The sequence below is a fragment of the Corvus moneduloides genome, chromosome 3 (assembly GCF_009650955.1).
Source record: "Corvus moneduloides isolate bCorMon1 chromosome 3, bCorMon1.pri, whole genome shotgun sequence".
Lineage (NCBI taxonomy): Eukaryota > Metazoa > Chordata > Aves > Passeriformes > Corvidae > Corvus > Corvus moneduloides.
This window is the reverse complement of record NC_045478.1, coordinates 109,975,832-109,986,694: the sequence shown is the minus strand read 5'-3', so window position 1 is coordinate 109,986,694 and position 10,863 is coordinate 109,975,832. Positions and strand designations below refer to the sequence as shown.

The 10,863-nt window shown below is 45.0% G+C and overlaps 1 long non-coding RNA gene across 1 annotated transcript; it reads left to right on the top strand.

Annotated features, from left to right (window-relative positions):
* The first annotated feature begins 2,234 nt into the window (after positions 1 to 2,234).
* LOC116441488 lies at positions 2,235 to 5,633 on the top strand. The gene is made up of 3 exons (XR_004239091.1): positions 2,235 to 3,932; positions 4,207 to 4,433; positions 5,044 to 5,633. It is a non-coding gene; the product is annotated as an uncharacterized LOC116441488 (long non-coding RNA).
* The last annotated feature ends 5,230 nt before the right edge of the window (positions 5,634 to 10,863 follow it).

The following is a 10,863-nucleotide window of genomic DNA, read 5'->3' as shown; positions in this document are numbered from 1 at the left end:
TCCTTCCCGGAGCCACCCACGGCTGATGGGACGGCGGGGCACGCGGACCCCGGCGCTGCGGGCCGCCAGGAGCGGCGCGGCCGGTGCGTCCCGGCTGCGAGGGCCACGGCTGCCGTGAGTTACCAAGGTCACAGAGGCCTCGGTGAGCCGTGAGACTGCTCCTCACCACTCACACCTGGCCCGCGGTCCCTAGCAAGAAGTTGATGCTGGCTCACGTGGGCCGATGTCCACCGCGTGAGAAACAGCAGCGCCCTTAGTGTGGTGCGGGCGAGCTCGATGAGCTGCAGACCTGCCTGGAGAGCTGGCACTGTATCGCGTGCAGGTCTGCTTGCTGGCAAATGGTGGGGCTGCTCAGGTTCCTTCTTCAGGGCGAGGTTGCTGAAGATGGCTATAGGAGCCCATGCCTGTCTGCATAGAATCACAGAACCATCGAACAGCCCAGGCTGGAAGGGAACTGGAAAGATCATTGGTCCAACTTTTGTGGGAGGGAGCCTGGATGAGATTATCGAGCACCCAGTTCAGTGGCAGCTTGAAAACCTTCTGTGACAGGGACCCTACCACCACATCCCTGTGTTTCAGTCATTGGTTGTTCTCACCATAACAAAATCCCTGTTGTGCCTTGTCTTCTCCATGCTGTCCTTTTTGAGTAGAGCCTCCATCCTTTTTGTAGCACTCTGGCATATTGAGATTAGCCCTCTGTCTCCAAGCCTTCTCTCCTCCAGGCAGAGAAGATGTAACTCCTTCGGTCTTTCCTCACAGGGCAGGTTGTCCTCATCACCCATTTTAGTGGTATCAGCAACCTGGGTGAAGGTGCTTTCAAATCCATCATTCAAATCCTTGTGAAGATGGACAGTATGGAGCCCAGTGCCAGTCTCAGGGAGACCCCACTTGTGACAGGCTGCCACCCTGAGTCAAAACCATCGATCACGATGAGCGCAGCCTGTTGGCCAGTTTTCTCCCCATCTTGCAAACCACCTAACCAAGTCTGTGTCTTGCCAGTTAGTCCAGGAGAAGGCTTCCTCATGGGTGGAAGCACAGTGAGAAGACTTCCAATGTTATAAGTGGCTTACAGGACTTTCTAGCTGAATTAGTTTCTGTGGCTGCCAAACCCAGAGGGATGTGGAGTGGAACCCTGCTGGAAGCAGATCAATGGGGAATGGGTATAGGATTGCTTTTTCAGTTGAGCAGCCAAATAAGAGGGAGGGAAATAATTCAGAAGACAGCCAAAATAAATATTATTTTCTTCTTCCTTTGCCCTGTGTGTGTGGGGGAAAACTCAACCCCCCACACTTGTATCTGATAAAACCTTGTTCAATCTGAAATGGTACTTGTAAGCTTTGTACACTAAAAAGGAAAGCAAATGGTGTGCTGTTTACTCATTTTCTGTTATCCTGAAGCACAGTAGTAAAGGCACTCCTCCAAGAAGTTGGAGGAGGTTCAGTTTCCCATTCTGCCTGGTATGATTTAAATTTGCATCTCTCAGATAGCTCATCTCATCATCTCGTCTGCAAGCACAGACATCTGATTTAACTTAACTTGCTGTGTTTCTCACCTTCTTGTTCTCTCTTTGCTCTTTGTTTCTTAGCTATGTTTTCCTTTCAGCATTTCTTGTACCTATTTTTATTTTTAACAAAAAAACCCTTGCAACTCTGAGAGCACACATCCCATAGGGCTGAAGCTGTGCATGCACCTCTTGTGGTTGAAACAGTCAATGAGGAACATGTCATCTGTGAACATGAAGCTTTCTTTTCTTGGCACTTCTTTCCAAATACACCACCTAAATTTCTGCTGTGGACATAAATGTGGCTTACATGCCAGATGACGTTTCTAGTAAATTTGTTTTGTGTGATAGGGCTGTGGGATTTTAGCAGACATTTCCACCATAGCACTGCAAAAAATAACAGCCTGAGAAATCACAGAACGTACCAGAGTCAGAAAATGGCATTGGAACACTGCAATAATCAGATTGTCTTTAATAATTAAATTTTCTTTCCTGCATGTTTTTAGAACGACTTTTCTGAAAATGAGGAAATGACTTACTGTTTGACCAAATTCTTATTTACTCAGTGTTCCCTGAAACAGAAGAGTTTCAGCCTGCTTCTGTGCAGCATATGGGCTCCAGTGTCACTGGGCAGCAGACCTTGCTTTGCTGACTTAGTGCAGTATTTAATTATCCTGCTGTGGAGATGTTAAGATATTTTATGTATTTAAGTTGCAGCATTGAGGCTTCCACACTCAGCTACTGTGAGCAGCCTTGGAACAGACATTCCCTCTGTCTGTGCCTCGTGCATAGGAAAGGAGGGAAGGAATATGGAAATACACCCCAATTATGTAAGTTTGAAACTGAGTGTCTGACTCAGCAGAAGGATTTCACTGTCATGTTGCATGTCAGACCTGCTTCTTTTGTATAAAAAGAGAGAGAGAAGAAAGATGCTAAAACTGCCTGAAATAGTTCTTTTCATACAATTTTTATTACCTGGAGCTGATAAAGAGAAGTCATGGTTTCAGTCCACTACCCTCCAATAAGAATTGGAATTAGTGTTATTTTCTTACCACCACACAGTCAAGTACAACCACTTAATTACATAAAGAGGAGAACAATGACATGAAAAAAATTCCCCAAATCTGGTAGAAATTTAAATCACATAATTATGCTCATAGTTTGGAAGAACATATTGTTACTAGGACAATTTTGTCTTGTCTCCTCTTCCTTTTGTGCCTTGTCTTTCTTACATCCTTTACTGTAATTTAAATTACATTATTAGTTCATTGTGGCAAGGGATGTGTTTTACAATGCTAAAGCATTACACTTGCAAGGTTTTTGTTCCTTGTTTGAAATTTAGTCTTTGTAGTTTAAGAAAGCAGTGCTCTGATCACCCTCCCGTTGGAAGGTAACACTACCTCGGTTGCAGAGGGATGGTGAAAACACCAGCATACCTGGACAAACTGAACTAGAAATTTCTTCTCAGTTTATTTTTTATTATTTTCTTTTCAATTTGTCGCTGTTCTCCTCTAGGCTGGAAGGCACTTACTGCTCCTTGTTCCTTGCTCCTTGCTACTCTGAATCAGACTCCAAATGATTCTATGTTTAGTTCTCTAAGTAAACTTGTCTAGTGAATACATCTGAAAAAAAATTAATTCCTCTGATTGCTGCTGAAAAAGATTATTTTTAAATGCTCCCATGCCAGGGGAAACCCAACTGCAGTAGGTCCAAGTACATGATTCATAAAATCCCAAAACCAGAACTGAGTGCCAAATAAAATTGCATTATCTGTGAAATCAGGTCATAAGCATTCCAAATGGTCCCTAAAAAAGTGTACAGCCAGAACATATCTGGCCAAAAGCTGTCTACATATCCCTCTTCTGCCCCTGCAGCAGAGTACAGCAGCTGCTCACCTCACATGGCAGCGCCCCACTTCCCTGAGGCAGTGAAAAACACTCTGAAGAAAACAAGGCAGCTTTACCAGCGGAAGGGCTGAGGAGCCGCTCCGGGCACGGCCTGGGCTCCCTGGCTGAGTGGGAGGAAAGCAAAGCGTGAGCAGCTCTTTGCAACCTGGGCACAGCCTGCTCAGTGCACCAAGTGAGGCTGAGGCCCCACGAGAAAATGAATCAAAGGCTGTAAAATAAAAGTCCTTATCACAACAAGTGAGGCACAAGGGGACAAAATCAGTCTGCATTTGCAGCGTTCATCTTGGCATTTTCCATTATGTATATTTTTGACGTTGCATGCTTTGTTCTTTTTCTTTGTTATATACAGGGTGTGTGATTACCCTCTGCTGAAAGGATAAAAAGGCAACCTGACGGGTTATCCTGTGGGATTTTTCAGATTTGAATACAGCAGAGATACAGCAGCAGACAAGAGCCACTACACTTGTTTGCACTACTGCAGCCACAGGAAAGATAAAAGTCCCAGTGTCAGAGCTTTTACCCAGGTATGGGGCCCCTCGGTGGGTGGTGGTTATTTTTTTGCCTTTATGGTTTGTTTGGTTACCAGCATTCCTGCTTGGATGGACGGTGTAACCAGACAGTCTAGTCACGACTTCCTCTCTAGTTCATACCTCTTTTCTCTGTATAAACACTAGACACCATTTGTTGCTCAAGACACTGTAACAGCACTTTCACATCCCCCTCCAGGGATGCCTTTGCTTCTTTGGAGCTGTAGAATCAAATTAATGCAGTTCCAAAATGTCTTCGTTTTGCTGGCAGGTTGCTCAATTGTTGGTGTATTCAGAAGAGATGGATGCCTCCAGTGACATATGAATGTGCTACACACATTGCCTGTGCCCTGTGCAAGGTCAAGTGCTCTGAAAGAAGCCCAGACAGCTTCCTTGTCCTGCCTGGCTCAGGAAATGTGGACACAGAACCATGAGGAGTGAGCAGGACACTGGGGTGTGCAGGGAGAAAAGAGGACTGATCAACGTGGCATGCCAAGGGTAAGAGGCCTTGGCTACCTGTCAGTGTAGGGCTCTCAGGACTGCTCACACAAAATAATCCTGGGGCAGCCTGTCTTGCTGAGGAAGCCAAAAGCTTTCCTGTCCCATCGACACAAACCATGCCCTTAGCCAGCTCTGACCTTTGCTTACACCCTGAACTGCCATCTGCGGGGACAGTTGTATCCAGATACCCAGACTGTTCTCCCAGTCATAAAATAGCTGCTCCATTTTAAAGAGATTTTGAAGCATTTTTATGTTCCTGAGTGTTGCATCCCCAAAGGAGGAAGGGGTCACAATTCTGTACTTGTATTAGGCAACAGTTCCTAAAAATTATCAGTGCTCAATTAGTGAAGCAGGGGTTTCTTCTCAGAATCACCATTTGGTAAGAACCTGGGAAGAAGAGCTACCAGAGCTACCAGAAAGGATGTGATTGACTAAGATAGTAATTTAATTGATGTCTGGTGGTTTGCATTTTGCTCTTTGATGGTGAAAATTTAACTGAAGCATAAAGCTCAGTGTCAAAGCAAGAGAATTTCTGAGAGCCAGGTGCTTTCCTATGAGTTTTGTATTCTATTTCTAATCTTGATCTCCTTTGTCTCTTACCCTTCAGGATGGAACAGCAGCACTGGACTACTTTGCTTGCTGTGGCAGGAATGCAAACTGGTGCTGGATTCTGATCTGACTGGTAAGCAAGGACGTCTACGAGGTGAGGCTGGGTGCAGTACAGAGGTTTCCTCACTTTTGTGCTGGCTGGAGACACACCACCCCAGAGAACCCCAATTCCCAGAGTGGTTTAATGCACGTTACACAGCATGAATACTTTGTAAGACCAAAGCAGTTCTGCTTACTGATGTCATTGTGCTGGATGTGGTACATGAGGATTGGTTCTATTGATTATTACTAAAATGTTGTCTCTGCTTATTTTTGCCTATTCCAAAGAAGGTTCTGCTGGCTAAAACCAAATAAAACATTTTGTACCATTCCACCCAGTTAGCTGCAACAGCTTTGACGTAAATCCCCCGTGATTTCCCTGTGGCATTACTTTTGCCACCTTCCTGGACTCCCCAAGCCTGACACTAAGCACAAGGATTTTGACTGTTAACAAACGGGATGAGTTCACCAAGTAGTGCTTCACAGGGAGCAAAAATAAAATAAAATAAAATAAAATAAAATAAAATAAAATAAAATAAAATAAAATAATTCCCACTTGTGCTTTGCCCTGCCTGACAGCATCTAAACCTGTGACAATGACGTGGCTGTTGCTGGCAGCCACAGCTGACAGCGCTGTGGTGGGGGTGGAGGATCAGGCTCAGTGAATTCATGGTAGGTATCTCTGTGCACTCAGCTTTCTCTTGTGCAGTTGCAATACAATTCACCACCTGAGCTACTGCAGGACTACTCATTCAGCTGGCACAACCTCCCTGCCTGAGGAAGTGCTGCTTATACAAATAAGGTCTGTGGATCATCTTTGCTGCCCCTTCAGAGCTCCAGTGACTTGGCTAGGAAACTGCACTCGATGAAGCATGTCCCTAAGGTGCCATTGACACGCTGACTTGGGTGACACTTCAGCTTTTCACACTCCAGGAGCATTCATGCATTGTCCAGCTGTTGCCACACATTTAGACAGGCTACCTGCCATATGGTGATGTAAGATAAGTCGTTTTAATGACATATTGGAGAGCAAAATTTGAGGGTTTTGTTTCATCTTATGATGTCTTTGCTGGAGAAGAGTTGCTGCTGAGAAGAAATCATTATTATGCCAGCAAGAATACTTGTCTAGCACAAACTGTTTCTGCAGTAGAGAAAGGTTTTTGTGGCCTCCCCAAATTTTTAACGTAGCTGCAGTTTTTGCTCTTAATATAACAAGGCTTCCTAAAGTACATGTTCTAAGTCACTAGCAGCTCACTGCAAATGTCAAATATCAAATAATTAATAACAAAGCTGACTCCCAAATTAACTCAAAGAAAAATCTAGTGGTCCAGAAATATTCTCATTAATTGTTCTGTAGACCAGTAGAAATCAAAAGTCATCAATTAGCCCTGTCCTCTTCTTCCCCTAAGCCATGGCTTAAAAATCAGGTGTCGTATTTTTGTGGTTAAATCAGTCTGAATTATTTTGTTTGCCTTGTGGTAACTTGAGTCTGTATTTCATAGCTGGATCATGTTTTCAATTATGATTTAAAGTCCCCACAACAGCTGCAGATTTCCTGTTTAAGGAAAGCCAAGATTCTCCCACACCTGACCCATTGTGGGTAAAGAAATGAATTTTGTTACCCTGCTAAAAGTGCAGGTGCTGGCCACTGTGAATACAAGTCGTATGTTTCAAAGACAGACAATAAACTACAGAATCAAGTAATACATTGGACTGATTGTGAAATTTTATCTTCATGTGCCTTTGAGTTACTTTTTTGTTTCCTGAAGCATCCTGCCAGATAAAAAGTCTTTTTTTCCCCCCTTTGCGTTTAGGATTTTGCATCTTAAATATTGTTTCTCCTGGTGTGCTTCAGGGACTATTTTAAGTTCTTGGTATGCCACAATCCACCAGGACTAAAAACAAAGCTAAAATTTCTGATACAAAAGAAGAAAACAGCCTGAGAGGTTTATAAAAAGGCCATAGGAAACCCAGCTTTAGTTGCACCAGTATTGTTAAATTCAAGCCTCAAACAGAAGAAACAGGTGGGCAAGGGTCCTTTATCCAGCATTGCCTGGGGAGAATGAGGATGCTCATGCAACTCCCAGCTGCTTGAGCTCTGTTGGTACAGCACTGTACTTCAGCTGCAGAGCTGCGCAGGCACAAAACCTGTGTGTGTGCTATGCCTAAATTGGGGAGGGGGTGGGGGGGTAGATCAGCACATCTACACATGGGAAGTAAGTTCTTTTCACCTGCTGCCTGCAAGCCAAGCACATCCCCCTCACACATGAAGGCCCAGTTTTGCCCTGTGGTTTCCCCAAACACCTCCCTGCCTGCATCTCTGTGTAGCTGTTGCTCAAACAGGAACTGTTTTGCCTTCGAAGCCTTTAGCAGATGATGCTCTATCTCCCTTTGGCATCTCTCTGCCAGTTGCCAATGCAGCCATGTGCATATCTGAGAGCAAATTTTCTAGGACAGCACTGGGAGGTAAAATGCTTTCCCTATTTGTTTTCTCTCTGCTTTCATCCTAACTCCTCCTGCCCCCCTCTCTGATCCCTTTTTTATATTCTCCTCCCCTTTTGCTGGCCTCTGACTGCAAAACCAAGCTGGTACTTGTTGGTGATGCTGGGACCCTTATGTAGGTCAGCCCCTCTGAGTCAAGAGTCTGAGCTGCAGTCAACTTGCAGCTGTTTCATGATGCAGGAGGGTAGTGGGGCTTATCACTTCTTGTGCCACTTGCCCCTGCCTCTCTTGCTTCCTTGGGAGATCCAGAAGTGCTATGCTGTGCCAGCCCACCTGGCTGCAAGCTGGACAGAAATCCCTGTTTGTCAGTCCAGGAGCCCAAAGCAACTTAGAGACCTTCCCAGAGCCATGTGCACGGGGCTTGTCCTACTGCTGGGAAATGCTTCTGCACAGTGTCCTTTCAAGCAGAAGTCCAGAGCTGCAGTTTAAAATGTCACTCAGAAATGTTCTGTGCCTGCAGATGGAAGGGGGGAGGTGGCATCTGCCAGCTGTTGGGTTGCTCTGAAAGGCTGCCTTGTCCACAGTGAGACCCCCTTGCCCTCTCCAGAGGTGCAGGTCCATACAGTAGTTACCTCACCAGGGAGAAAAATGTTGAACGATGCAGAGCTGCCCTCCTTGTCACATTCCTGCTTGGCTTGCTTAGGCATTTTTGAAACCCCTCTGAGCCCCCCAACAGTGTTTTGTAGCATCCTTTGCACTGAAAATCAGTCTCAGCATGAGCCCCAGTCCCTCTCCTACCAGCGTTCAGAAACGGTAAATGGAAAGCAAATCCGAATCTTTACCCCATCAGAAACCACAGCTGCAAAGCTATCCTATTGTTTCATAAGCTACTTTTATTTTTGAGCCTTCAGACCTGTAGCACATCCTCTGCAAAGGTTAAATTCAAAATGAGCTGCACAAGCATAGGAAAGAAAGTCTGTCTCTCAGCATACTTCAGAGTCCCCAGCCCCCTCCAAAACAAAATGGAAGTGTCTCTGGCTCAAGGCAGCCTACACAGCAGCGAGCTGCAGGAGCTGTAAGCTATTATTTTAGTTCCCAAGAAAAGTAATTACTATAGCAACCAATACATCCGAATGGCTCTTTGGCTGCTGCCGAGACGCAAACAACTTGCACACAAAGGCACAGCAGAAACGTGCTGTGTAAAGTGTTCTCGGGCAGCTCTGTGTTTTCAAGAGCTCTATAAAATGTGCGTAACAGGCTTCTGAGAAATGACTGCCAGAATAACAGCAAGCAATTGTGCCGTGCCACGATCCCAAAATAACCTAATCAATAGCTCAGTATATTTGCCCCTGAAGAGATGAAGCAAAAAAAAGCAGAGGCTCCATTTTAAGCCTGTGTGCCAGGAAGTTCCCAGCAGAGCTGAAGATACATTCAATAAACAGACAATAAAATGGTGGGGGAATGTCTCCTCTTTTGTTCTGCGCGCCGATTCCAGCTCCCTGCAGGCTTCACGTGCCAGCTCGTCCCCTCGGGCTTACACAGAGTGTGTTGGAAAAAGGGATTTAATTACAGCCTTGTAGTGCTGGAGGGTGTAAGAAGCGATGTCTGCGTTCTTTTCTGTGTCTGTGCAGCAACCAGCCCCACACCCCACGTCTCCAGCCGCAGTGCTGGGCACATCACTGCTGCTGTTACTGAACAAGGAAGCTTCTTGAGCAACAGCAAACTGTAATCATTGGCCATTGCTTAAGAATTACAGCGTTTGGAGTGCCTCTGTCACGTTCAAATCAAAATGCCACTGGTGTGATAACAGCTTAACAGCTCCTGGCCTCTGCCTGCAAAGCGGCACCACGAGGCAAACACCCTGGGTTCCCCAAAACAAGAGATCTGGTGCAAGCAACCTGGCCCCGTAGTATTGTCCAAAGTTTCCCCACAGGACACACAAAGACATGTCACCTGTCTCAAGGATGGTGAACAGCATTAACATCACTTTCCTGCTCCATTGCAGAAGGCAGCTCTGATGAAAGCGGATGTTATGGATCTGGGTAACTCAGAACAGAGTTGGATCTTGTAAGTGAGCACAACACATCCCTTCAGAAACCTGAACTGCACTTTAAAATTATTTTCTTAATCAGTTGAGTCCTCAAGTTTTGCTCTGTGTCCAGAATAAACTGAAAATCACAGCTGGATTTAACATAAAGACAAAATTAAGGAAGGAAATGTAATGATGTAATTTATTGCAGAAGTGCCTTATGACCAAATGAAAAAAGATCTCACAGAGACAGAGTTTTGGTCGACTGTAGCCTTTTAAGAAAAAATCCTTTATTTTGGATTAAAGAAAAACACCTGGAAAAAAAAAGCAAAGTATTTTGAAAAATATATTGAAAAAACAAAGTATTCCTACAAAAATAGCAGAAGCATGTATAAAATCCAGTGTTTCACTTCTGTCTTGCAGAATGGTAGCTGCCCTGCAGGCATCTGGAATTTCCAAACTTCTGATCCCAGGGAAATAAATTCTCCTCTGTAATTTTTCTTCTAAAATCTTTATTTTGTGATAGGAGTTGACTGTGTGTTAAGTGGCTCCCTCTCAAACAAAACAAAACAAAACAAAACAAAAAGACAAACCACAAAAAAACCCCCCAAATTAAAAAAACCAACCAACCAACCAACCAACAAAAACCAGTTCTTTTTCACAATGTGCCTTTTTACCAGCTCTGTGGTGGGGGAAAGGCAAGACCACTCACAGGCTGACTTCCCAGTTTGTCTTTGCCAGTAAACAGAAATATCTTGCCTGGTGTAGAGGAGCTGGGACCAGTGGGACCAGGCACACTTCTGTACCTTCAGGGTCACTGGCTGTGATAGAGCACATAAATCCTTGCTCCTCACAAACATTTTGCATTTTGGCTTGGAAAAGGCTGCTGCATTTTCAGTGAGAGAGGGGGCAGATAAGGAGTAGAGAGCTGGTGCACTGCCCAGCTGCTTGTGCAGAGCTGCAAGGCAGAGAAGTGAAACCAAAATCTCAGAGATGAATAGCGAGCTCTTCTGAGCACTCCCTGGCTGTGGAGGTGCCCTGCTGCCAATGCCAGGTGTGTTCAGGCCCAGTACTGCAGTTTTCTGCTGGAAAGAAGGAAGAGAAAATGAAAGGAGCTTGCATTTGACCATCAGTGTAAGCAAAACTCAGTGCCACAGTGAACAATGCCCCAAAACCCCACTTTCTTAAAAATAGGAATGACTAAAAAGGAAATCCAATGTGGTGAGATGTTGAACATAACTTGCTTGTATCTTGCCCCTCCCCCTTGTCCACCTTTCCCATTCACCAGAGGCAGAGGGGCAGGATGCA